The following is a 27,791-nucleotide window of genomic DNA, read 5'->3' as shown; positions in this document are numbered from 1 at the left end:
GTTTGTCTGAGCCGGGAACCTGAGTTGTGAAAGGGCAGTTTTGCCATTGCAAGAATAGGCCATTTGAGCAATTGCGGTAATAGGCCGTTTCTTCCACAATGCTTCTTGGGATCACTCTTCAGGCAAGGAGAGATTCATGAAACCACGATGTTTTTCTGATTCTACTACCTCGGGAGAACATGAATCATCAGCTCTTTTTCAAATCTGGTGTTTGTCTGAGCCGGGAACCTGAGTTGTGAAAGGGCAGTTTCGCCATTGCTAGAATAGGCCATTTGAGCAATTGCGGTAATAGGCCGTTTCTTCCACATTACTTCTTGGGATCACTCTTCAGGCAAGGAGAGATTCATGAAACCACGATGTTTTTCTGATTCTACTACCTCGGGAGAACATGAATCATCAGCTCTTTTTCAAATCTGGTGTTTGTCTGAGCCGGGAACCTGAGTTGTGAAAGGGCAGTTTCGCCATTGCTAGAATAGGCCATTTGAGCAATTGCGGTAATAGGCCGTTTCTTCCACATTACTTCTTGGGATCACTCTTCAGGCAAGGAGAGATTCATGAAACCACGATGTTTTTCTGATTCTACTACCTCGGGAGAACATGAATCATCAGCTCTTTTTCAAATCTGGTGTTTGTCTGAGCCGGGAACCTGAGTTGTGAAAGGGCAGTTTCGCCATTGCTAGAATAGGCCATTTGAGCAATTGCGGTAATAGGCCGTTTCTTCTATTTTACTTCTTGGGATCACTCTTCAGGCAAGGAGAGATTCATGAAACCACGATGTATTTCTGATTCTACTACCTCGGGAGAACATGAATCATCAGCTCTTTTTCAAATCTGGTGTTTGTCTGAGCCGGGAACCTGAGTTGTGAAAGGGCAGTTTCGCCATTGCTAGAATAGGCCATTTGAGCAATTGCGGTAATAGGCCGTTTCTTCCACATTACTTCTTGGGATCACTCTTCAGGCAAGGAGAGATTCATGAAACCACGATGTTTTTCTGATTCTACTACCTCGGGAGAACATGAATCATCAGCTCTTTTCAAATCTGGTGTTTGTCTGAGCCGGGAACCTGAGTTGTGAAAGGGCAGTTTCGCCATTGCTAGAATAGGCCATTTGAGCAATTGCGGTAATAGGCCGTTTCTTCCACATTACTTCTTGGGATCACTCTTCAGGCAAGGAGAGATTCATGAAACCACGATGTTTTTCTGATTCTACTACCTCAGGAGAACATGAATCATCAGCTCTTTTTCAAATCTGGTGTTTGTCTGAGCCGGGAACCTAAGTTGTGAAAGGGCAGTTTCGCCATTGCTAGAATAGGCCATTTGAGCAATTGCGGTAATAGGCCGTTTCTTCCACATTACTTCTTGGGATCACTCTTCAGGCAAGGAGAGATTCATGAAACCACGATGTTTTTCTGATTCTACTACCTCGGGAGAACATGAATCATCAGCTCTTTTTCAAATCTGGTGTTTGTCTGAGCCGGGAACCTGAGTTGTGAAAGGGCAGTTTCGCCATTGCTAGAATAGGCCATTTGAGCAATTGCGGTAATAGGCCGTTTCTTCCACATTACTTCTTGGGATCACTCTTCAGGCAAGGAGAGATTCATGAAACCACGATGTTTTTCTGATTCTACTACCTCGGGAGAACATGAATCATCAGCTCTTTTTCAAATCTGGTGTTTGTCTGAGCCGGGAACCTGAGTTGTGAAAGGGCAGTTTCGCCATTGCTAGAATAGGCCATTTGAGCAATTGCGGTAATAGGCCGTTTCTTCCACATTACTTCTTGGGATCACTCTTCAGGCAAGGAGAGATTCATGAAACCACGATGTTTTTCTGATTCTACTACCTCGGGAGAACATGAATCATCAGCTCTTTTTCAAATCTGGTGTTTGTCTGAGCCGGGAACCTAAGTTGTGAAAGGGCAGTTTCGCCATTGCTAGAATAGGCCATTTGAGCAATTGCGGTAATAGGCCGTTTCTTCCACATTACTTCTTGGGATCACTCTTCAGGCAAGGAGAGATTCATGAAACCACGATGTTTTTCTGATTCTACTACCTCGGGAGAACATGAATCATCAGCTCTTTTCAAATCTGGTGTTTGTCTGAGCCGGGAACCTCAGTTGTGAAAGGGCAGTTTCGCCATTGCTAGAATAGGCCATTTGAGCAATTGCGGTAATAGGCCGTTTCTTCCACATTACTTCTTGGGATCACTCTTCAGGCAAGGAGAGATTCATGAAACCACGATGTTTTTCTGATTCTACTACCTCGGGAGAACATGAATCATCAGCTCTTTCAAATCTGGTGTTTGTCTGAGCCGGGAACCTCAGTTGTGAAAGGGCAGTTTCGCCATTGCTAGAATAGGCCATTTGAGCAATTGCGGTAATAGGCCGTTTCTTCCACATTACTTCTTGGGATCACTCTTCAGGCAAGGAGAGATTCATGAAACCACGATGTTTTTCTGATTCTACTACCTCGGGAGAACATGAATCATCAGCTCTTTTTCAAATCTGGTGTTTGTCTGAGCCGGGAACCTCAGTTGTGAAAGGGCAGTTTCGCCATTGCTAGAATAGGCCATTTGAGCAATTGCGGTAATAGGCCGTTTCTTCCACATTACTTCTTGGGATCACTCTTCAGGCAAGGAGAGATTCATGAAACCACGATGTTTTTCTGATTCTACTACCTCGGGAGAACATGAATCATCAGCTCTTTTTCAAATCTGGTGTTTGTCTGAGCCGGGAACCTCAGTTGTGAAAGGGCAGTTTCGCCATTGCTAGAATAGGCCATTTGAGCAATTGCGGTAATAGGCCGTTTCTTCCACATTACTTCTTGGGATCACTCTTCAGGCAAGGAGAGATTCATGAAACCACGATGTTTTTCTGATTCTACTACCTCGGGAGAACATGAATCATCAGCTCTTTTCAAATCTGGTGTTTGTCTGAGCCGGGAACCTGAGTTGTGAAAGGGCAGTTTCGCCATTGCTAGAATAGGCCATTTGAGCAATTGCGGTAATAGGCCGTTTCTTCCACATTACTTCTTGGGATCACTCTTCAGGCAAGGAGAGATTCATGAAACCACGATGTTTTTCTGATTCTACTACCTCGGGAGAACATGAATCATCAGCTCTTTTTCAAATCTGGTGTTTGTCTGAGCCGGGAACCTCAGTTGTGAAAGGGCAGTTTCGCCATTGCTAGAATAGGCCATTTGAGCAATTGCGGTAATAGGCCGTTTCTTCCACATTACTTCTTGGGATCACTCTTCAGGCAAGGAGAGATTCATGAAACCACGATGTTTTTCTGATTCTACTACCTCGGGAGAACATGAATCATCAGCTCTTTTTCAAATCTGGTGTTTGTCTGAGCCGGGAACCTGAGTTGTGAAAGGGCAGTTTCGCCATTGCTAGAATAGGCCATTTGAGCAATTGCGGTAATAGGCCGTTTCTTCCACATTACTTCTTGGGATCACTCTTCAGGCAAGGAGAGATTCATGAAACCACGATGTTTTTCTGATTCTACTACCTCGGGAGAACATGAATCATCAGCTCTTTTCAAATCTGGTGTTTGTCTGAGCCGGGAACCTCAGTTGTGAAAGGGCAGTTTCGCCATTGCTAGAATAGGCCATTTGAGCAATTGCGGTAATAGGCCGTTTCTTCCACATTACTTCTTGGGATCACTCTTCAGGCAAGGAGAGATTCATGAAACCACGATGTTTTTCTGATTCTACTACCTCGGGAGAACATGAATCATCAGCTCTTTTCAAATCTGGTGTTTGTCTGAGCCGGGAACCTGAGTTGTGAAAGGGCAGTTTCGCCATTGCTAGAATAGGCCATTTGAGCAATTGCGGTAATAGGCCGTTTCTTCCACATTACTTCTTGGGATCACTCTTCAGGCAAGGAGAGATTCATGAAACCACGATGTTTTTCTGATTCTACTACCTCGGGAGAACATGAATCATCAGCTCTTTTTCAAATCTGGTGTTTGTCTGAGCCGGGAACCTCAGTTGTGAAAGGGCAGTTTCGCCATTGCTAGAATAGGCCATTTGAGCAATTGCGGTAATAGGCCGTTTCTTCCACATTACTTCTTGGGATCACTCTTCAGGCAAGGAGAGATTCATGAAACCACGATGTTTTTCTGATTCTACTACCTCGGGAGAACATGAATCATCAGCTCTTTTTCAAATCTGGTGTTTGTCTGAGCCGGGAACCTCAGTTGTGAAAGGGCAGTTTCGCCATTGCTAGAATAGGCCATTTGAGCAATTGCGGTAATAGGCCGTTTCTTCCACATTACTTCTTGGGATCACTCTTCAGGCAAGGAGAGATTCATGAAACCACGATGTTTTTCTGATTCTACTACCTCGGGAGAACATGAATCATCAGCTCTTTTTCAAATCTGGTGTTTGTCTGAGCCGGGAACCTCAGTTGTGAAAGGGCAGTTTCGCCATTGCTAGAATAGGCCATTTGAGCAATTGCGGTAATAGGCCGTTTCTTCCACATTACTTCTTGGGATCACTCTTCAGGCAAGGAGAGATTCATGAAACCACGATGTTTTTCTGATTCTACTACCTCGGGAGAACATGAATCATCAGCTCTTTTTCAAATCTGGTGTTTGTCTGAGCCGGGAACCTCAGTTGTGAAAGGGCAGTTTCGCCATTGCTAGAATAGGCCATTTGAGCAATTGCGGTAATAGGCCGTTTCTTCTATTTTACTTCTTGGGATCACTCTTCAGGCAAGGAGAGATTCATGAAACCACGATGTATTTCTGATTCTACTACCTCGGGAGAACATGAATCATCAGCTCTTTTCAAATCTGGTGTTTGTCTGAGCCGGGAACCTCAGTTGTGAAAGGGCAGTTTCGCCATTGCTAGAATAGGCCATTTGAGCAATTGCGGTAATAGGCCGTTTCTTCCACATTACTTCTTGGGATCACTCTTCAGGCAAGGAGAGATTCATGAAACCACGATGTTTTTCTGATTCTACTACCTCGGGAGAACATGAATCATCAGCTCTTTTCAAATCTGGTGTTTGTCTGAGCCGGGAACCTCAGTTGTGAAAGGGCAGTTTCGCCATTGCTAGAATAGGCCATTTGAGCAATTGCGGTAATAGGCCGTTTCTTCCACATTACTTCTTGGGATCACTCTTCAGGCAAGGAGAGATTCATGAAACCACGATGTTTTTCTGATTCTACTACCTCGGGAGAACATGAATCATCAGCTCTTTTTCAAATCTGGTGTTTGTCTGAGCCGGGAACCTCAGTTGTGAAAGGGCAGTTTCGCCATTGCTAGAATAGGCCATTTGAGCAATTGCGGTAATAGGCCGTTTCTTCCACATTACTTCTTGGGATCACTCTTCAGGCAAGGAGAGATTCATGAAACCACGATGTTTTTCTGATTCTACTACCTCGGGAGAACATGAATCATCAGCTCTTTTCAAATCTGGTGTTTGTCTGAGCCGGGAACCTCAGTTGTGAAAGGGCAGTTTCGCCATTGCTAGAATAGGCCATTTGAGCAATTGCGGTAATAGGCCGTTTCTTCCACATTACTTCTTGGGATCACTCTTCAGGCAAGGAGAGATTCATGAAACCACGATGTTTTTCTGATTCTACTACCTCGGGAGAACATGAATCATCAGCTCTTTTTCAAATCTGGTGTTTGTCTGAGCCGGGAACCTCAGTTGTGAAAGGGCAGTTTCGCCATTGCTAGAATAGGCCATTTGAGCAATTGCGGTAATAGGCCGTTTCTTCCACATTACTTCTTGGGATCACTCTTCAGGCAAGGAGAGATTCATGAAACCACGATGTTTTTCTGATTCTACTACCTCGGGAGAACATGAATCATCAGCTCTTTTTCAAATCTGGTGTTTGTCTGAGCCGGGAACCTCAGTTGTGAAAGGGCAGTTTCGCCATTGCTAGAATAGGCCATTTGAGCAATTGCGGTAATAGGCCGTTTCTTCCACATTACTTCTTGGGATCACTCTTCAGGCAAGGAGAGATTCATGAAACCACGATGTTTTTCTGATTCTACTACCTCAGGAGAACATGAATCATCAGCTCTTTTTCAAATCTGGTGTTTGTCTGAGCCGGGAACCTCAGTTGTGAAAGGGCAGTTTCGCCATTGCTAGAATAGGCCATTTGAGCAATTGCGGTAATAGGCCGTTTCTTCCACATTACTTCTTGGGATCACTCTTCAGGCAAGGAGAGATTCATGAAACCACGATGTTTTTCTGATTCTACTACCTCGGGAGAACATGAATCATCAGCTCTTTTCAAATCTGGTGTTTGTCTGAGCCGGGAACCTCAGTTGTGAAAGGGCAGTTTCGCCATTGCTAGAATAGGCCATTTGAGCAATTGCGGTAATAGGCCGTTTCTTCCACATTACTTCTTGGGATCACTCTTCAGGCAAGGAGAGATTCATGAAACCACGATGTTTTTCTGATTCTACTACCTCAGGAGAACATGAATCATCAGCTCTTTTCAAATCTGGTGTTTGTCTGAGCCGGGAACCTCAGTTGTGAAAGGGCAGTTTCGCCATTGCTAGAATAGGCCATTTGAGCAATTGCGGTAATAGGCCGTTTCTTCCACATTACTTCTTGGGATCACTCTTCAGGCAAGGAGAGATTCATGAAACCACGATGTTTTTCTGATTCTACTACCTCGGGAGAACATGAATCATCAGCTCTTTTTCAAATCTGGTGTTTGTCTGAGCCGGGAACCTCAGTTGTGAAAGGGCAGTTTCGCCATTGCTAGAATAGGCCATTTGAGCAATTGCGGTAATAGGCCGTTTCTTCCACATTACTTCTTGGGATCACTCTTCAGGCAAGGAGAGATTCATGAAACCACGATGTTTTTCTGATTCTACTACCTCGGGAGAACATGAATCATCAGCTCTTTTCAAATCTGGTGTTTGTCTGAGCCGGGAACCTCAGTTGTGAAAGGGCAGTTTCGCCATTGCTAGAATAGGCCATTTGAGCAATTGCGGTAATAGGCCGTTTCTTCTATTTTACTTCTTGGGATCACTCTTCAGGCAAGGAGAGATTCATGAAACCACGATGTTTTTCTGATTCTACTACCTCGGGAGAACATGAATCATCAGCTCTTTTCAAATCTGGTGTTTGTCTGAGCCGGGAACCTCAGTTGTGAAAGGGCAGTTTCGCCATTGCTAGAATAGGCCATTTGAGCAATTGCGGTAATAGGCCGTTTCTTCCACATTACTTCTTGGGATCACTCTTCAGGCAAGGAGAGATTCATGAAACCACGATGTTTTTCTGATTCTACTACCTCGGGAGAACATGAATCATCAGCTCTTTTCAAATCTGGTGTTTGTCTGAGCCGGGAACCTCAGTTGTGAAAGGGCAGTTTCGCCATTGCTAGAATAGGCCATTTGAGCAATTGCGGTAATAGGCCGTTTCTTCCACATTACTTCTTGGGATCACTCTTCAGGCAAGGAGAGATTCATGAAACCACGATGTTTTTCTGATTCTACTACCTCGGGAGAACATGAATCATCAGCTCTTTCAAATCTGGTGTTTGTCTGAGCCGGGAACCTCAGTTGTGAAAGGGCAGTTTCGCCATTGCTAGAATAGGCCATTTGAGCAATTGCGGTAATAGGCCGTTTCTTCCACATTACTTCTTGGGATCACTCTTCAGGCAAGGAGAGATTCATGAAACCACGATGTTTTTCTGATTCTACTACCTCGGGAGAACATGAATCATCAGCTCTTTTTCAAATCTGGTGTTTGTCTGAGCCGGGAACCTCAGTTGTGAAAGGGCAGTTTCGCCATTGCTAGAATAGGCCATTTGAGCAATTGCGGTAATAGGCCGTTTCTTCCACATTACTTCTTGGGATCACTCTTCAGGCAAGGAGAGATTCATGAAACCACGATGTTTTTCTGATTCTACTACCTCGGGAGAACATGAATCATCAGCTCTTTTTCAAATCTGGTGTTTGTCTGAGCCGGGAACCTCAGTTGTGAAAGGGCAGTTTCGCCATTGCTAGAATAGGCCATTTGAGCAATTGCGGTAATAGGCCGTTTCTTCCACATTACTTCTTGGGATCACTCTTCAGGCAAGGAGAGATTCATGAAACCACGATGTTTTTCTGATTCTACTACCTCGGGAGAACATGAATCATCAGCTCTTTTTCAAATCTGGTGTTTGTCTGAGCCGGGAACCTCAGTTGTGAAAGGGCAGTTTCGCCATTGCTAGAATAGGCCATTTGAGCAATTGCGGTAATAGGCCGTTTCTTCCACATTACTTCTTGGGATCACTCTTCAGGCAAGGAGAGATTCATGAAACCACGATGTTTTTCTGATTCTACTACCTCGGGAGAACATGAATCATCAGCTCTTTTCAAATCTGGTGTTTGTCTGAGCCGGGAACCTGAGTTGTGAAAGGGCAGTTTCGCCATTGCTAGAATAGGCCATTTGAGCAATTGCGGTAATAGGCCGTTTCTTCCACATTACTTCTTGGGATCACTCTTCAGGCAAGGAGAGATTCATGAAACCACGATGTTTTTCTGATTCTACTACCTCGGGAGAACATGAATCATCAGCTCTTTTCAAATCTGGTGTTTGTCTGAGCCGGGAACCTCAGTTGTGAAAGGGCAGTTTCGCCATTGCTAGAATAGGCCATTTGAGCAATTGCGGTAATAGGCCGTTTCTTCCACATTACTTCTTGGGATCACTCTTCAGGCAAGGAGAGATTCATGAAACCACGATGTTTTTCTGATTCTACTACCTCAGGAGAACATGAATCATCAGCTCTTTTCAAATCTGGTGTTTGTCTGAGCCGGGAACCTGAGTTGTGAAAGGGCAGTTTCGCCATTGCTAGAATAGGCCATTTGAGCAATTGCGGTAATAGGCCGTTTCTTCCACATTACTTCTTGGGATCACTCTTCAGGCAAGGAGAGATTCATGAAACCACGATGTTTTTCTGATTCTACTACCTCGGGAGAACATGAATCATCAGCTCTTTTTCAAATCTGGTGTTTGTCTGAGCCGGGAACCTGAGTTGTGAAAGGGCAGTTTCGCCATTGCTAGAATAGGCCATTTGAGCAATTGCGGTAATAGGCCGTTTCTTCCACATTACTTCTTGGGATCACTCTTCAGGCAAGGAGAGATTCATGAAACCACGATGTATTTCTGATTCTACTACCTCGGGAGAACATGAATCATCAGCTCTTTTCAAATCTGGTGTTTGTCTGAGCCGGGAACCTGAGTTGTGAAAGGGCAGTTTCGCCATTGCTAGAATAGGCCATTTGAGCAATTGCGGTAATAGGCCGTTTCTTCTATTTTACTTCTTGGGATCACTCTTCAGGCAAGGAGAGATTCATGAAACCACGATGTATTTCTGATTCTACTACCTCGGGAGAACATGAATCATCAGCTCTTTTTCAAATCTGGTGTTTGTCTGAGCCGGGAACCTGAGTTGTGAAAGGGCAGTTTCGCCATTGCTAGAATAGGCCATTTGAGCAATTGCGGTAATAGGCCGTTTCTTCCACATTACTTCTTGGGATCACTCTTCAGGCAAGGAGAGATTCATGAAACCACGATGTATTTCTGATTCTACTACCTCGGGAGAACATGAATCATCAGCTCTTTTTCAAATCTGGTGTTTGTCTGAGCCGGGAACCTCAGTTGTGAAAGGGCAGTTTCGCCATTGCTAGAATAGGCCATTTGAGCAATTGCGGTAATAGGCCGTTTCTTCCACATTACTTCTTGGGATCACTCTTCAGGCAAGGAGAGATTCATGAAACCACGATGTTTTTCTGATTCTACTACCTCAGGAGAACATGAATCATCAGCTCTTTTTCAAATCTGGTGTTTGTCTGAGCCGGGAACCTGAGTTGTGAAAGGGCAGTTTCGCCATTGCTAGAATAGGCCATTTGAGCAATTGCGGTAATAGGCCGTTTCTTCCACATTACTTCTTGGGATCACTCTTCAGGCAAGGAGAGATTCATGAAACCACGATGTTTTTCTGATTCTACTACCTCGGGAGAACATGAATCATCAGCTCTTTTCAAATCTGGTGTTTGTCTGAGCCGGGAACCTGAGTTGTGAAAGGGCAGTTTCGCCATTGCTAGAATAGGCCATTTGAGCAATTGCGGTAATAGGCCGTTTCTTCCACATTACTTCTTGGGATCACTCTTCAGGCAAGGAGAGATTCATGAAACCACGATGTTTTTCTGATTCTACTACCTCGGGAGAACATGAATCATCAGCTCTTTTTCAAATCTGGTGTTTGTCTGAGCCGGGAACCTGAGTTGTGAAAGGGCAGTTTCGCCATTGCTAGAATAGGCCATTTGAGCAATTGCGGTAATAGGCCGTTTCTTCCACATTACTTCTTGGGATCACTCTTCAGGCAAGGAGAGATTCATGAAACCACGATGTTTTTCTGATTCTACTACCTCGGGAGAACATGAATCATCAGCTCTTTTTCAAATCTGGTGTTTGTCTGAGCCGGGAACCTGAGTTGTGAAAGGGCAGTTTCGCCATTGCTAGAATAGGCCATTTGAGCAATTGCGGTAATAGGCCGTTTCTTCCACATTACTTCTTGGGATCACTCTTCAGGCAAGGAGAGATTCATGAAACCACGATGTATTTCTGATTCTACTACCTCGGGAGAACATGAATCACCAGCTCCTTTTCAAATCTGGTGTTTCTCTGAGCCGGGAACCTGAGTTGTGAAAGGGCAGTTTCGCCATTGCTAGAATAGGCCATTTGAGCAATTGCGGTAATAGGCCGTTTCTTCCACATTACTTCTTGGGATCACTCTTCAGGCAAGGAGAGATTCATGAAACCACGATGTATTTCTGATTCTACTACCTCGGGAGAACATGAATCATCAGCTCTTTTTCAAATCTGGTGTTTGTCTGAGCCGGGAACCTGAGTTGTGAAAGGGCAGTTTCGCCATTGCTAGAATAGGCCATTTGAGCAATTGCGGTAATAGGCCGTTTCTTCCACATTACTTCTTGGGATCACTCTTCAGGCAAGGAGAGATTCATGAAACCACGATGTTTTTCTGATTCTACTACCTCAGGAGAACATGAATCATCAGCTCTTTTCAAATCTGGTGTTTGTCTGAGCCGGGAACCTGAGTTGTGAAAGGGCAGTTTCGCCATTGCTAGAATAGGCCATTTGAGCAATTGCGGTAATAGGCCGTTTCTTCCACATTACTTCTTGGGATCACTCTTCAGGCAAGGAGAGATTCATGAAACCACGATGTTTTTCTGATTCTACTACCTCGGGAGAACATGAATCATCAGCTCTTTTTCAAATCTGGTGTTTGTCTGAGCCGGGAACCTGAGTTGTGAAAGGGCAGTTTCGCCATTGCTAGAATAGGCCATTTGAGCAATTGCGGTAATAGGCCGTTTCTTCCACATTACTTCTTGGGATCACTCTTCAGGCAAGGAGAGATTCATGAAATCACGATGTATTTCTGATTCTACTACCTCGGGAGAAGATGAATCATCAGCTCTTTTCAAATCTGGTGTTTGTCTGAGCCGGGAACCTGAGTTGTGAAAGGGCAGTTTCGCCATTGCTAGAATAGGCCATTTGAGCAATTGCGGTAATAGGCCGTTTCTTCCACATTACTTCTTGGGATCACTCTTCAGGCAAGGAGAGATTCATGAAACCACGATGTATTTCTGATTCTACTACCTCGGGAGAACATGAATCATCAGCTCTGTTTCAAATCTGGTGTTTGTCTGAGCCGGGAACCTGAGTTGTGAAAGGGCAGTTTCGCCATTGCTAGAATAGGCCATTTGAGCAATTGCGGTAATAGGCCGTTTCTTCCACATTACTTCTTGGGATCACTCTTCAGGCAAGGAGAGATTCATGAAACCACGATGTTTTTCTGATTCTACTACCTCAGGAGAACATGAATCATCAGCTCTTTTCAAATCTGGTGTTTGTCTGAGCCGGGAACCTGAGTTGTGAAAGGGCAGTTTCGCCATTGCTAGAATAGGCCATTTGAGCAATTGCGGTAATAGGCCGTTTCTTCCACATTACTTCTTGGGATCACTCTTCAGGCAAGGAGAGATTCATGAAACCACGATGTTTTTCTGATTCTACTACCTCGGGAGAACATGAATCATCAGCTCTTTTTCAAATCTGGTGTTTGTCTGAGCCGGGAACCTGAGTTGTGAAAGGGCAGTTTCGCCATTGCTAGAATAGGCCATTTGAGCAATTGCGGTAATAGGCCGTTTCTTCCACATTACTTCTTGGGATCACTCTTCAGGCAAGGAGAGATTCATGAAATCACGATGTATTTCTGATTCTACTACCTCGGGAGAACATGAATCATCAGCTCTTTTTTGAAATCTGGTGTTTGTCTGAGCCGGGAACCTGAGTTGTGAAAGGGCAGTTTCGCCATTGCTAGAATAGGCCATTTGAGCAATTGCGGTAATAGGCCGTTTCTTCCACATTACTTCTTGGGATCACTCTTCAGGCAAGGAGAGATTCATGAAACCACGATGTATTTCTGATTCTACTACCTCGGGAGAACATGAATCATCAGCTCTTTTTCAAATCTGGTGTTTGTCTGAGCCGGGAACCTGAGTTGTGAAAGGGCAGTTTCGCCATTGCTAGAATAGGCCATTTGAGCAATTGCGGTAATAGGCCGTTTCTTCCACATTACTTCTTGGGATCACTCTTCAGGCAAGGAGAGATTCATGAAACCACGATGTTTTTCTGATTCTACTACCTCGGGAGAACATGAATCATCAGCTCTTTTCAAATCTGGTGTTTGTCTGAGCCGGGAACCTGAGTTGTGAAAGGGCAGTTTCGCCATTGCTAGAATAGGCCATTTGAGCAATTGCGGTAATAGGCCGTTTCTTCCACATTACTTCTTGGGATCACTCTTCAGGCAAGGAGAGATTCATGAAACCACGATGTTTTTCTGATTCTACTACCTCGGGAGAACATGAATCATCAGCTCTTTTCAAATCTGGTGTTTGTCTGAGCCGGGAACCTGAGTTGTGAAAGGGCAGTTTCGCCATTGCTAGAATAGGCCATTTGAGCAATTGCGGTAATAGGCCGTTTCTTCCACATTACTTCTTGGGATCACTCTTCAGGCAAGGAGAGATTCATGAAACCACGATGTTTTTCTGATTCTACTACCTCGGGAGAACATGAATCATCAGCTCTTTTTCAAATCTGGTGTTTGTCTGAGCCGGGAACCTGAGTTGTGAAAGGGCAGTTTCGCCATTGCTAGAATAGGCCATTTGAGCAATTGCGGTAATAGGCCGTTTCTTCTATTTTACTTCTTGGGATCACTCTTCAGGCAAGGAGAGATTCATGAAATCACGATGTATTTCTGATTCTACTACCTCGGGAGAACATGAATCATCAGCTCTTTTTCAAATCTGGTGTTTGTCTGAGCCGGGAACCTGAGTTGTGAAAGGGCAGTTTCGCCATTGCTAGAATAGGCCATTTGAGCAATTGCGGTAATAGGCCGTTTCTTCCACATTACTTCTTGGGATCACTCTTCAGGCAAGGAGAGATTCATGAAATCACGATGTATTTCTGATTCTACTACCTCGGGAGAACATGAATCATCAGCTCTTTTTCAAATCTGGTGTTTGTCTGAGCCGGGAACCTGAGTTGTGAAAGGGCAGTTTCGCCATTGCTAGAATAGGCCATTTGAGCAATTGCGGTAATAGGCCGTTTCTTCCACATTACTTCTTGGGATCACTCTTCAGGCAAGGAGAGATTCATGAAACCACGATGTTTTTCTGATTCTACTACCTCAGGAGAACATGAATCATCAGCTCTTTTCAAATCTGGTGTTTGTCTGAGCCGGGAACCTGAGTTGTGAAAGGGCAGTTTCGCCATTGCTAGAATAGGCCATTTGAGCAATTGCGGTAATAGGCCGTTTCTTCCACATTACTTCTTGGGATCACTCTTCAGGCAAGGAGAGATTCATGAAACCACGATGTTTTTCTGATTCTACTACCTCGGGAGAACATGAATCATCAGCTCTTTTTCAAATCTGGTGTTTGTCTGAGCCGGGAACCTGAGTTGTGAAAGGGCAGTTTCGCCATTGCTAGAATAGGCCATTTGAGCAATTGCGGTAATAGGCCGTTTCTTCCACATTACTTCTTGGGATCACTCTTCAGGCAAGGAGAGATTCATGAAACCACGATGTTTTTCTGATTCTACTACCTCGGGAGAACATGAATCATCAGCTCTTTTTCAAATCTGGTGTTTGTCTGAGCCGGGAACCTGAGTTGTGAAAGGGCAGTTTCGCCATTGCTAGAATAGGCCATTTGAGCAATTGCGGTAATAGGCCGTTTCTTCCACATTACTTCTTGGGATCACTCTTCAGGCAAGGAGAGATTCATGAAACCACGATGTTTTTCTGATTCTACTACCTCGGGAGAACATGAATCATCAGCTCTTTTCAAATCTGGTGTTTGTCTGAGCCGGGAACCTGAGTTGTGAAAGGGCAGTTTCGCCATTGCTAGAATAGGCCATTTGAGCAATTGCGGTAATAGGCCGTTTCTTCCACATTACTTCTTGGGATCACTCTTCAGGCAAGGAGAGATTCATGAAACCACGATGTTTTTCTGATTCTACTACCTCAGGAGAACATGAATCATCAGCTCTTTTCAAATCTGGTGTTTGTCTGAGCCGGGAACCTGAGTTGTGAAAGGGCAGTTTCGCCATTGCTAGAATAGGCCATTTGAGCAATTGCGGTAATAGGCCGTTTCTTCCACATTACTTCTTGGGATCACTCTTCAGGCAAGGAGAGATTCATGAAACCACGATGTTTTTCTGATTCTACTACCTCGGGAGAACATGAATCATCAGCTCTTTTCAAATCTGGTGTTTGTCTGAGCCGGGAACCTGAGTTGTGAAAGGGCAGTTTCGCCATTGCTAGAATAGGCCATTTGAGCAATTGCGGTAATAGGCCGTTTCTTCCACATTACTTCTTGGGATCACTCTTCAGGCAAGGAGAGATTCATGAAACCACGATGTTTTTCTGATTCTACTACCTCGGGAGAACATGAATCATCAGCTCTTTTCAAATCTGGTGTTTGTCTGAGCCGGGAACCTGAGTTGTGAAAGGGCAGTTTCGCCATTGCTAGAATAGGCCATTTGAGCAATTGCGGTAATAGGCCGTTTCTTCCACATTACTTCTTGGGATCACTCTTCAGGCAAGGAGAGATTCATGAAACCACGATGTTTTTCTGATTCTACTACCTCGGGAGAACATGAATCATCAGCTCTTTTTCAAATCTGGTGTTTGTCTGAGCCGGGAACCTGAGTTGTGAAAGGGCAGTTTCGCCATTGCTAGAATAGGCCATTTGAGCAATTGCGGTAATAGGCCGTTTCTTCCACATTACTTCTTGGGATCACTCTTCAGGCAAGGAGAGATTCATGAAACCACGATGTTTTTCTGATTCTACTACCTCGGGAGAACATGAATCATCAGCTCTTTTCAAATCTGGTGTTTGTCTGAGCCGGGAACCTGAGTTGTGAAAGGGCAGTTTCGCCATTGCTAGAATAGGCCATTTGAGCAATTGCGGTAATAGGCCGTTTCTTCCACATTACTTCTTGGGATCACTCTTCAGGCAAGGAGAGATTCATGAAATCACGATGTATTTCTGATTCTACTACCTCGGGAGAACATGAATCATCAGCTCTTTTTCAAATCTGGTGTTTGTCTGAGCCGGGAACCTGAGTTGTGAAAGGGCAGTTTCGCCATTGCTAGAATAGGCCATTTGAGCAATTGCGGTAATAGGCCGTTTCTTCTATTTTACTTCTTGGGATCACTCTTCAGGCAAGGAGAGATTCATGAAATCACGATGTATTTCTGATTCTACTACCTCGGGAGAACATGAATCATCAGCTCTTTTTCAAATCTGGTGTTTGTCTGAGCCGGGAACCTGAGTTGTGAAAGGGCAGTTTCGCCATTGCTAGAATAGGCCATTTGAGCAATTGCGGTAATAGGCCGTTTCTTCCACATTACTTCTTGGGATCACTCTTCAGGCAAGGAGAGATTCATGAAATCACGATGTATTTCTGATTCTACTACCTCGGGAGAACATGAATCATCAGCTCTCTTTCAAATCTGGTGTTTGTCTGAGCCGGGAACCTGAGTTGTGAAAGGGCAGTTTCGCCATTGCTAGAATAGGCCATTTGAGCAATTGCGGTAATAGGCCGTTTCTTCCACATTACTTCTTGGGATCACTCTTCAGGCAAGGAGAGATTCATGAAACCACGATGTTTTTCAGATTCTACTACCTCAGGAGAACATGAATCATCAGCTCTTTTTCAAATCTGGTGTTTGTCTGAGCCGGGAACCTGAGTTGTGAAAGGGCAGTTTCGCCATTGCTAGAATAGGCCATTTGAGCAATTGCGGTAATAGGCCGTTTCTTCCACATTACTTCTTGGGATCACTCTTCAGGCAAGGAGAGATTCATGAAACCACGATGTTTTTCTGATTCTACTACCTCGGGAGAACATGAATCATCAGCTCTTTTCAAATCTGGTGTTTGTCTGAGCCGGGAACCTGAGTTGTGAAAGGGCAGTTTCGCCATTGCTAGAATAGGCCATTTGAGCAATTGCGGTAATAGGCCGTTTCTTCTATTTTACTTCTTGGGATCACTCTTCAGGCAAGGAGAGATTCATGAAATCACGATGTATTTCTGATTCTACTACCTCGGGAGAAGATGAATCATCAGCTCTATTTCAAATTTGGTGTTTGTCTAAGCCGGGAACCTGAGTTGTGAAAGGGCAGTTTCGCCATTGCTAGAATAGGCCATTTGAGCAATTGCGGTAATAGGCCGTTTCTTCCACATTACTTCTTGGGATCACTCTTCAGGCAAGGAGAGATTCATGAAATCACGATGTATTTCTGATTCTACTACCTCGGGAGAACATGAATCATCAGCTCTTTTTCAAATCTGGTGTTTGTCTGAGCCGGGAACCTGAGTTGTGAAAGGGCAGTTTCGCCATTGCTAGAATAGGCCATTTGAGCAATTGCGGTAATAGGCCGTTTCTTCCACATTACTTCTTGGGATCACTCTTCAGGCAAGGAGAGATTCATGAAACCACGATGTTTTTCTGATTCTACTACCTCAGGAGAACATGAATCATCAGCTCTTTTCAAATCTGGTGTTTGTCTGAGCCGGGAACCTGAGTTGTGAAAGGGCAGTTTCGCCATTGCTAGAATAGGCCATTTGAGCAATTGCGGTAATAGGCCGTTTCTTCCACATTACTTCTTGGGATCACTCTTCAGGCAAGGAGAGATTCATGAAACCACGATGTTTTTCTGATTCTACTACCTCGGGAGAACATGAATCATCAGCTCTTTTTCAAATCTGGTGTTTGTCTGAGCCGGGAACCTGAGTTGTGAAAGGGCAGTTTCGCCATTGCTAGAATAGGCCATTTGAGCAATTGCGGTAATAGGCCGTTTCTTCCACATTACTTCTTGGGATCACTCTTCAGGCAAGGAGAGATTCATGAAACCACGATGTTTTTCTGATTCTACTACCTCGGGAGAACATGAATCATCAGCTCTTTTTCAAATCTGGTGTTTGTCTGAGCCGGGAACCTGAGTTGTGAAAGGGCAGTTTCGCCATTGCTAGAATAGGCCATTTGAGCAATTGCGGTAATAGGCCGTTTCTTCCACATTACTTCTTGGGATCACTCTTCAGGCAAGGAGAGATTCATGAAATCACGATGTATTTCTGATTCTACTACCTCGGGAGAACATGAATCATCAGCTCTTTTTCAAATCTGGTGTTTGTCTGAGCCGGGAACCTGAGTTGTGAAAGGGCAGTTTCGCCATTGCTAGAATAGGCCATTTGAGCAATTGCGGTAATAGGCCGTTTCTTCCACATTACTTCTTGGGATCACTCTTCAGGCAAGGAGAGATTCATGAAACCACGATGTTTTTCTGATTCTACTACCTCGGGAGAACATGAATCATCAGCTCTTTTCAAATCTGGTGTTTGTCTGAGCCGGGAACCTGAGTTGTGAAAGGGCAGTTTCGCCATTGCTAGAATAGGCCATTTGAGCAATTGCGGTAATAGGCCGTTTCTTCTATTTTACTTCTTGGGATCACTCTTCAGGCAAGGAGAGATTCATGAAATCACGATGTTTTTCTGATTCTACTACCTCGGGAGAACATGAATCATCAGCTCTTTTCAAATCTGGTGTTTGTCTGAGCCGGGAACCTGAGTTGTGAAAGGGCAGTTTCGCCATTGCTAGAATAGGCCATTTGAGCAATTGCGGTAATAGGCCGTTTCTTCCACATTACTTCTTGGGATCACTCTTCAGGCAAGGAGAGATTCATGAAACCACGATGTTTTTCTGATTCTACTACCTCGGGAGAACATGAATCATCAGCTCTTTTCAAATCTGGTGTTTGTCTGAGCCGGGAACCTGAGTTGTGAAAGGGCAGTTTCGCCATTGCTAGAATAGGCCATTTGAGCAATTGCGGTAATAGGCCGTTTCTTCCACATTACTTCTTGGGATCACTCTTCAGGCAAGGAGAGATTCATGAAACCACGATGTTTTTCTGATTCTACTACCTCGGGAGAACATGAATCATCAGCTCTTTTCAAATCTGGTGTTTGTCTGAGCCGGGAACCTGAGTTGTGAAAGGGCAGTTTCGCCATTGCTAGAATAGGCCATTTGAGCAATTGCGGTAATAGGCCGTTTCTTCCACATTACTTCTTGGGATCACTCTTCAGGCAAGGAGAGATTCATGAAACCACGATGTTTTTCTGATTCTACTACCTCGGGAGAACATGAATCATCAGCTCTTTCAAATCTGGTGTTTGTCTGAGCCGGGAACCTGAGTTGTGAAAGGGCAGTTTCGCCATTGCTAGAATAGGCCATTTGAGCAATTGCGGTAATAGGCCGTTTCTTCCACATTACTTCTTGGGATCACTCTTCAGGCAAGGAGAGATTCATGAGACCACGATGTTTTTCTGATTCTACTACCTCGGGAGAACATGAATCATCAGCTCTTTTCAAATCTGGTGTTTGTCTGAGCCGGGAACCTGAGTTGTGAAAGGGCAGTTTCGCCATTGCTAGAATAGGCCATTTGAGCAATTGCGGTAATAGGCCGTTTCTTCCACATTACTTCTTGGGATCACTCTTCAGGCAAGGAGAGATTCATGAAATCACGATGTATTTCTGATTCTACTACCTCGGGAGAAGATGAATCATCAGCTCTTTTCAAATCTGGTGTTTGTCTGAGCCGGGAACCTGAGTTGTGAAAGGGCAGTTTCGCCATTGCTAGAATAGGCCATTTGAGCAATTGCGGTAATAGGCCGTTTCTTCTATTTTACTTCTTGGGATCACTCTTCAGGCAAGGAGAGATTCATGAAATCACGATGTATTTCTGATTCTACTACCTCGGGAGAACATGAATCATCAGCTCTTTTTCAAATCTGGTGTTTGTCTGAGCCGGGAACCTGAGTTGTGAAAGGGCAGTTTCGCCATTGCTAGAATAGGCCATTTGAGCAATTGCGGTAATAGGCCGTTTCTTCCACATTACTTCTTGGGATCACTCTTCAGGCAAGGAGAGATTCATGAAATCACGATGTATTTCTGATTCTACTACCTCGGGAGAACATGAATCATCAGCTCTTTTTCAAATCTGGTGTTTGTCTGAGCCGGGAACCTGAGTTGTGAAAGGGCAGTTTCGCCATTGCTAGAATAGGCCATTTGAGCAATTGCGGTAATAGGCCGTTTCTTCCACATTACTTCTTGGGATCACTCTTCAGGCAAGGAGAGATTCATGAAACCACGATGTTTTTCTGATTCTACTACCTCAGGAGAACATGAATCATCAGCTCTTTTCAAATCTGGTGTTTGTCTGAGCCGGGAACCTGAGTTGTGAAAGGGCAGTTTCGCCATTGCTAGAATAGGCCATTTGAGCAATTGCGGTAATAGGCCGTTTCTTCCACATTACTTCTTGGGATCACTCTTCAGGCAAGGAGAGATTCATGAAACCACGATGTTTTTCTGATTCTACTACCTCGGGAGAACATGAATCATCAGCTCTTTTCAAATCTGGTGTTTGTCTGAGCCGGGAACCTGAGTTGTGAAAGGGCAGTTTCGCCATTGCTAGAATAGGCCATTTGAGCAATTGCGGTAATAGGCCGTTTCTTCCACATTACTTCTTGGGATCACTCTTCAGGCAAGGAGAGATTCATGAAATCACGATGTATTTCTGATTCTACTACCTCGGGAGAACATGAATCATCAGCTCTTTTTCAAATCTGGTGTTTGTCTGAGCCGGGAACCTGAGTTGTGAAAGGGCAGTTTCGCCATTGCTAGAATAGGCCATTTGAGCAATTGCGGTAATAGGCCGTTTCTTCCACATTACTTCTTGGGATCACTCTTCAGGCAAGGAGAGATTCATGAAACCACGATGTTTTTCTGATTCTACTACCTCAGGAGAACATGAATCATCAGCTCTTTTCAAATCTGGTGTTTGTCTGAGCCGGGAACCTGAGTTGTGAAAGGGCAGTTTCGCCATTGCTAGAATAGGCCATTTGAGCAATTGCGGTAATAGGCCGTTTCTTCCACATTACTTCTTGGGATCACTCTTCAGGCAAGGAGAGATTCATGAAACCACGATGTTTTTCTGATTCTACTACCTCGGGAGAACATGAATCATCAGCTCTTTTTCAAATCTGGTGTTTGTCTGAGCCGGGAACCTGAGTTGTGAAAGGGCAGTTTCGCCATTGCTAGAATAGGCCATTTGAGCAATTGCGGTAATAGGCCGTTTCTTCCACATTACTTCTTGGGATCACTCTTCAGGCAAGGAGAGATTCATGAAATCACGATGTATTTCTGATTCTACTACCTCGGGAGAACATGAATCATCAGCTCTTTTCAAATCTGGTGTTTGTCTGAGCCGGGAACCTGAGTTGTGAAAGGGCAGTTTCGCCATTGCTAGAATAGGCCATTTGAGCAATTGCGGTAATAGGCCGTTTCTTCCACATTACTTCTTGGGATCACTCTTCAGGCAAGGAGAGATTCATGAAATCACGATGTATTTCTGATTCTACTACCTCGGGAGAACATGAATCATCAGCTCTTTTCAAATCTGGTGTTTGTCTGAGCCGGGAACCTGAGTTGTGAAAGGGCAGTTTCGCCATTGCTAGAATAGGCCATTTGAGCAATTGCGGTAATAGGCCGTTTCTTCCACATTACTTCTTGGGATCACTCTTCAGGCAAGGAGAGATTCATGAAACCACGATGTTTTTCTGATTCTACTACCTCGGGAGAACATGAATCATCAGCCCTTTTCAAATCTGGTGTTTGTCTGAGCCGGGAACCTGAGTTGTGAAAGGGCAGTTTCGCCATTGCTAGAATAGGCCATTTGAGCAATTGCGGTAATAGGCCGTTTCTTCTATTTTACTTCTTGGGATCACTCTTCAGGCAAGGAGAGATTCATGAAATCACGATGTTTTTCTGATTCTACTACCTCGGGAGAACATGAATCATCAGCTCTTTTCGAATCTGGTCTTTGTCTGAGCCGGGAACCTGAGTTGTGAAAGGGCAGTTTCGCCATTGCTAGAATAGGCCATTTGAGCAATTGCGGTAATAGGCCGTTTCTTCCACATTACTTCTTGGGATCACTCTTCAGGCAAGGAGAGATTCATGAAACCACGATGTTTTTCTGATTCTACTACCTCGGGAGAACATGAATCATCAGCTCTTTTCAAATCTGGTGTTTGTCTGAGCCGGGAACCTGAGTTGTGAAAGGGCAGTTTCGCCATTGCTAGAATAGGCCATTTGAGCAATTGCGGTAATAGGCCGTTTCTTCCACATTACTTCTTGGGATCACTCTTCAGGCAAGGAGAGATTCATGAAACCACGATGTTTTTCTGATTCTACTACCTCGGGAGAACATGAATCATCAGCTCTTTTTCAAATCTGGTGTTTGTCTGAGCCGGGAACCTGAGTTGTGAAAGGGCAGTTTCGCCATTGCTAGAATAGGCCATTTGAGCAATTGCGGTAATAGGCCGTTTCTTCCACATTACTTCTTGGGATCACTCTTCACGCAAGGAGAGATTCATGAAATCACGATGTTTTTCTGATTCTACTACCTCGGGAGAACATGAATCATCAGCTCTTTTTCAAATCTGGTGTTTGTCTGAGCCGGGAACCTGAGTTGTGAAAGGGCAGTTTCGCCATTGCTAGAATAGGCCATTTGAGCAATTGCGGTAATAGGCCGTTTCTTCCACATTACTTCTTGGGATCACTCTTCAGGCAAGGAGAGATTCATGAAACCACGATGTTTTTCTGATTCTACTACCTCGGGAGAACATGAATCATCAGCTCTTTTTCAAATCTGGTGTTTGTCTGAGCCGGGAACCTGAGTTGTGAAAGGGCAGTTTCGCCATTGCTAGAATAGGCCATTTGAGCAATTGCGGTAATAGGCCGTTTCTTCCACATTACTTCTTGGGATCACTCTTCAGGCAAGGAGAGATTCATGAAATCACGATGTATTTCTGATTCTACTACCTCGGGAGAACATGAATCATCAGCTCTTTTTCAAATCTGGTGTTTGTCTGAGCCGGGAACCTGAGTTGTGAAAGGGCAGTTTCGCCATTGCTAGAATAGGCCATTTGAGCAATTGCGGTAATAGGCCGTTTCTTCTATTTTACTTCTTGGGATCACTCTTCAGGCAAGGAGAGATTCATGAAATCACGATGTATTTCTGATTCTACTACCTCGGGAGAACATGAATCATCAGCTCTTTTTCAAATCTGGTGTTTGTCTGAGCCGGGAACCTGAGTTGTGAAAGGGCAGTTTCGCCATTGCTAGAATAGGCCATTTGAGCAATTGCGGTAATAGGCCGTTTCTTCCACATTACTTCTTGGGATCACTCTTCAGGCAAGGAGAGATTCATGAAATCACGATGTATTTCTGATTCTACTACCTCGGGAGAACATGAATCATCAGCTCTTTTTCAAATCTGGTGTTTGTCTGAGCCGGGAACCTGAGTTGTGAAAGGGCAGTTTCGCCATTGCTAGAATAGGCCATTTGAGCAATTGCGGTAATAGGCCGTTTCTTCCACATTACTTCTTGGGATCACTCTTCAGGCAAGGAGAGATTCATGAAACCACGATGTTTTTCTGATTCTACTACCTCGGGAGAACATGAATCATCAGCTCTTTTCAAATCTGGTGTTTGTCTGAGCCGGGAACCTGAGTTGTGAAAGGGCAGTTTCGCCATTGCTAGAATAGGCCATTTGAGCAATTGCGGTAATAGGCCGTTTCTTCCACATTACTTCTTGGGATCACTCTTCAGGCAAGGAGAGATTCATGAAACCACGATGTATTTCTGATTCTACTACCTCGGGAGAACATGAATCATCAGCTCTTTTTCAAATCTGGTGTTTGTCTGAGCCGGGAACCTGAGTTGTGAAAGGGCAGTTTCGCCATTGCTAGAATAGGCCATTTGAGCAATTGCGGTAATAGGCCGTTTCTTCCACATTACTTCTTGGGATCACTCTTCAGGCAAGGAGAGATTCATGAAACCACGATGTTTTTCTGATTCTACTACCTCGGGAGAACATGAATCATCAGCTCTTTTCAAATCTGGTGTTTGTCTGAGCCGGGAACCTGAGTTGTGAAAGGGCAGTTTCGCCATTGCTAGAATAGGCCATTTGAGCAATTGCGGTAATAGGCCGTTTCTTCCACATTACTTCTTGGGATCACTCTTCAGGCAAGGAGAGATTCATGAAACCACGATGTTTTTCTGATTCTACTACCTCGGGAGAACATGAATCATCAGCTCTTTTTCAAATCTGGTGTTTGTCTGAGCCGGGAACCTGAGTTGTGAAAGGGCAGTTTCGCCATTGCTAGAATAGGCCATTTGAGCAATTGCGGTAATAGGCCGTTTCTTCTATTTTACTTCTTGGGATCACTCTTCAGGCAAGGAGAGATTCATGAAATCACGATGTATTTCTGATTCTACTACCTCGGGAGAACATGAATCATCAGCTCTTTTTCAAATCTGGTGTTTGTCTGAGCCGGGAACCTGAGTTGTGAAAGGGCAGTTTCGCCATTGCTAGAATAGGCCATTTGAGCAATTGCGGTAATAGGCCGTTTCTTCTATTTTACTTCTTGGGATCACTCTTCAGGCAAGGAGAGATTCATGAAATCACGATGTATTTCTGATTCTACTACCTCGGGAGAACATGAATCATCAGCTCTTTTCAAATCTGGTGTTTGTCTGAGCCGGGAACCTGAGTTGTGAAAGGGCAGTTTCGCCATTGCTAGAATAGGCCATTTGAGCAATTGCGGTAATAGGCCGTTTCTTCCACATTACTTCTTGGGATCACTCTTCAGGCAAGGAGAGATTCATGAGACCACGATGTATTTCTGATTCTACTACCTCGGGAGAACATGAATCATCAGCTCTTTTCAAATCTGGTGTTTGTCTGAGCCGGGAACCTGAGTTGTGAAAGGGCAGTTTCGCCATTGCTAGAATAGGCCATTTGAGCAATTGCGGTAATAGGCCGTTTCTTCTATTTTACTTCTTGGGATCACTCTTCAGGCAAGGAGAGATTCATGAAATCACGATGTATTTCTGATTCTACTACCTCGGGAGAACATGAATCATCAGCTCTTTTTCAAATCTGGTGTTTGTCTGAGCCGGGAACCTGAGTTGTGAAAGGGCAGTTTCGCCATTGCTAGAATAGGCCATTTGAGCAATTGCGGTAATAGGCCGTTTCTTCCACATTACTTCTTGGGATCACTCTTCAGGCAAGGAGAGATTCATGAAACCACGATGTTTTTCTGATTCTACTACCTCGGGAGAACATGAATCATCAGCTCTTTTTCAAATCTGGTGTTTGTCTGAGCCGGGAACCTGAGTTGTGAAAGGGCAGTTTCGCCATTGCTAGAATAGGCCATTTGAGCAATTGCGGTAATAGGCCGTTTCTTCCACATTACTTCTTGGGATCACTCTTCAGGCAAGGAGAGATTCATGAAACCACGATGTTTTTCTGATTCTACTACCTCGGGAGAACATGAATCATCAGCTCTTTTTCAAATCTGGTGTTTGTCTGAGCCGGGAACCTGAGTTGTGAAAGGGCAGTTTCGCCATTGCTAGAATAGGCCATTTGAGCAATTGCGGTAATAGGCCGTTTCTTCCACATTACTTCTTGGGATCACTCTTCAGGCAAGGAGAGATTCATGAAATCACGATGTATTTCTGAATCTACTACCTCGGGAGAAGATGAATCATCAGCTCTTTTTCAAATTTGGTGTTTGTCTGAGCCGGGAACCGGAGTTGTGAAAGGGCAGTTTCGCCATTGCTAGAATAGGCCATTTGAGCAATTGCGGTAATACGCCGTTTCTTCTATTTTATTCTTGGGATCACTCTTCAGGCAAGGAGAGATTCATGAAATCACGATGTATTTCTGATTCTACTACCTCGGGAGAACATGAATCATCAGCTCTTTTTCAAATCTGGTGTTTGTCTGAGCCGGGAACCTGAGTTGTGTAAGGGCAGTTTCGCCATTGCTAGAATAGGCCATTTGAGCAATTGCGGTAATAGGCCGTTTCTTCCACATTACTTCTTGGGATCACTCTTCACGCAAGGAGAGATTCATGAAATCACGATGTATTTCTGATTCTACTACCTCGGGTGAATATGAATCATCAGCTCTTTTTCAAATTTGGTGTTTGTCTGAGCCGGGAACCTTAGTTGTGAAACGGCCGTTTTGCCATTGCAAGAATAGGCCATTTGAGCAATTGCGGTAATAGGCCGTTTCTTCCACATTACTTCTTGGCATCACTCTTCAGGCAAGGAGAGATTCATGAAACCACGATGTTTTTCAGATTCTACTACCTCAGGAGAACATGAATCATCAGCTCTTTTTCAAATCTGGTGTTTGTCTGAGCCGGGAACCTGAGTTGTGAAAGGGCAGTTTCGCCATTGCTAGAATAGGCCATTTGAGCAATTGCGGTAATAGGCCGTTTCTTCCACATTACTTCTTGGGATCACTCTTCAGGCAAGGAGAGATTCATGAAACCACGATGTTTTTCTGATTCTACTACCTCGGGAGAACATGAATCATCAGCTCTTTTTCAAATCTGGTGTTTGTCTGAGCCGGGAACCTGAGTTGTGAAAGGGCAGTTTCGCCATTGCTAGAATAGGCCATTTGAGCAATTGCGGTAATAGGCCGTTTCTTCCACATTACTTCTTGGGATCACTCTTCAGGCAAGGAGAGATTCATGAAACCACGATGTTTTTCAGATTCTACTACCTCAGGAGAACATGAATCATCAGCTCTTTTTCAAATCTGGTGTTTGTCTGAGCCGGGAACCTGAGTTGTGAAAGGGCAGTTTCGCCATTGCTAGAATAGGCCATTTGAGCAATTGCGGTAATAGGCCGTTTCTTCCACATTACTTCTTGGGATCACTCTTCAGGCAAGGAGAGATTCATGAAACCACGATGTTTTTCTGATTCTACTACCTCGGGAGAACATGAATCATCAGCTCTTTTCAAATCTGGTGTTTGTCTGAGCCGGGAACCTGAGTTGTGAAAGGGCAGTTTCGCCATTGCTAGAATAGGCCATTTGAGCAATTGCGGTAATAGGCCGTTTCTTCCACATTACTTCTTGGGATCACTCTTCAGGCAAGGAGAGATTCATGAAATCACGATGTATTTCTGATTCTACTACCTCGGGAGAACATGAATCACCAGCTCCTTTTCAAATCTGGTGTTTGTCTGAGCCGGGAACCTGAGTTGTGAAAGGGCAGTTTCGCCATTGCTAGAATAGGCCATTTGAGCAATTGCGGTAATAGGCCGTTTCTTCTATTTTACTTCTTGGGATCACTCTTCAGGCAAGGAGAGATTCATGAAATCACGATGTATTTCTGATTCTACTACCTCGGGAGAACATGAATCATCAGCTCTTTTTTAAATCTGGTGTTTGTCTGAGCCGGGAACCTGAGTTGTGAAAGGGCAGTTTCGCCATTGCTAGAATAGGCCATTTGAGCAATTGCGGTAATAGGCCGTTTCTTCTATTTTACTTCTTGGGATCACTCTTCAGGCAAGGAGAGATTCATGAAACCACGATGTATTTCTGATTCTACTACCTCGGGAGAACATGAATCATCAGCTCTTTTCAAATCTGGTGTTTGTCTGAGCCGGGAACCTGAGTTGTGAAAGGGCAGTTTCGCCATTGCTAGAATAGGCCATTTGAGCAATTGCGGTAATAGGCCGTTTCTTCCACATTACTTCTTGGGATCACTCTTCAGGCAAGGAGAGATTCATGAAACCACGATGTATTTCTGATTCTACTACCTCGGGAGAACATGAATCATCAGCTCTTTTTCAAATCTGGTGTTTGTCTGAGCCGGGAACCTGAGTTGTGAAAGGGCAGTTTCGCCATTGCTAGAATAGGCCATTTGAGCAATTGCGGTAATAGGCCGTTTCTTCTATTTTACTTCTTGGGATCACTCTTCAGGCAAGGAGAGATTCATGAAACCACGATGTATTTCTGATTCTACTACCTCGGGAGAACATGAATCATCAGCCCTTTTCAAATCTGGTGTTTGTCTGAGCCGGGAACCTGAGTTGTGAAAGGGCAGTTTCGCCATTGCTAGAATAGGCCATTTGAGCAATTGCGGTAATAGGCCGTTTCTTCCACATTACTTCTTGGGATCACTCTTCAGGCAAGGAGAGATTCATGAAACCACGATGTTTTTCTGATTCTACTACCTCGGGAGAACATGAATCATCAGCTCTTCTTCAAATCTGGTGTTTGTCTGAGCCGGGAACCTGAGTTGTGAAAGGGCAGTTTCGCATTTGCTA

Source organism: Python bivittatus, unplaced genomic scaffold (genome assembly GCF_059951505.1).
Source record: "Python bivittatus isolate LINGU-HERP-01145 unplaced genomic scaffold, Pbiv_v1 ctg000510_np1212, whole genome shotgun sequence".
Taxonomy (NCBI): domain Eukaryota; kingdom Metazoa; phylum Chordata; class Lepidosauria; order Squamata; family Pythonidae; genus Python; species Python bivittatus.
Note: the sequence above shows the minus strand (reverse complement) of the source record.